A 689-nucleotide genomic window follows, 5' to 3' on the forward strand; every position below is an offset into this window, starting at 1 on the left:
AACCTGCTTCTCCCTCTGCCTGTGTCTGCCTCTGTGTGTCTCTCATGAATAAATAAGATCTTTTAAAAAAATGTAAATGATGTTCTCAGTGATGATTAAATGATCACAACCATGATACGATAAGTGTGACGTACTCTGCTAAAAACACCTGCCCAGGCCTTCAGCATTCTGCCTGTAACACTATTTGTATGTGAAAAATACACAGAGCTGTGTTTTTAAGATTAGTCTCAAAATTAATACTGAGATTTAGGTCACCAAAGCAGGCTCAGCTTACAAAAGCCTGCTATATGAGCAGGTATAATTAGTACAGAATTGGCAATGACACTTTTTTTAAAGTAGGTTCCACACCCAGCGGAGGGCTCAAACTCACGACTCAGATCAAGTCGCATGTTCTTCTGACTGAGCCGGCCAGGCCACCCCACTGTCCCTAACTTTAAACCCAGGGAATTCAAGTTTGATGGTCACTACATGAGTGGGTACCATTGGAATCAGGGGATGGGGGCAAACACAAGTACATTCTTAGTAAATTAAAACTTTCATGGCCTTACCATGTCATTCTTCATGAGTACTAATAGTTCATTTGCAAAAGAAGCAAAATGTTCACGTGACTCACAAGTCAGCAACCCAAATGTTGATCATTCAGTGACCACGGACAAGGAACGGACAGCTAAGAGGACAGGAGTCTCTGC

The sequence above is a fragment of the Canis lupus genome, chromosome 5 (assembly GCF_048164855.1).
Source record: "Canis lupus baileyi chromosome 5, mCanLup2.hap1, whole genome shotgun sequence".
Lineage (NCBI taxonomy): Eukaryota > Metazoa > Chordata > Mammalia > Carnivora > Canidae > Canis > Canis lupus.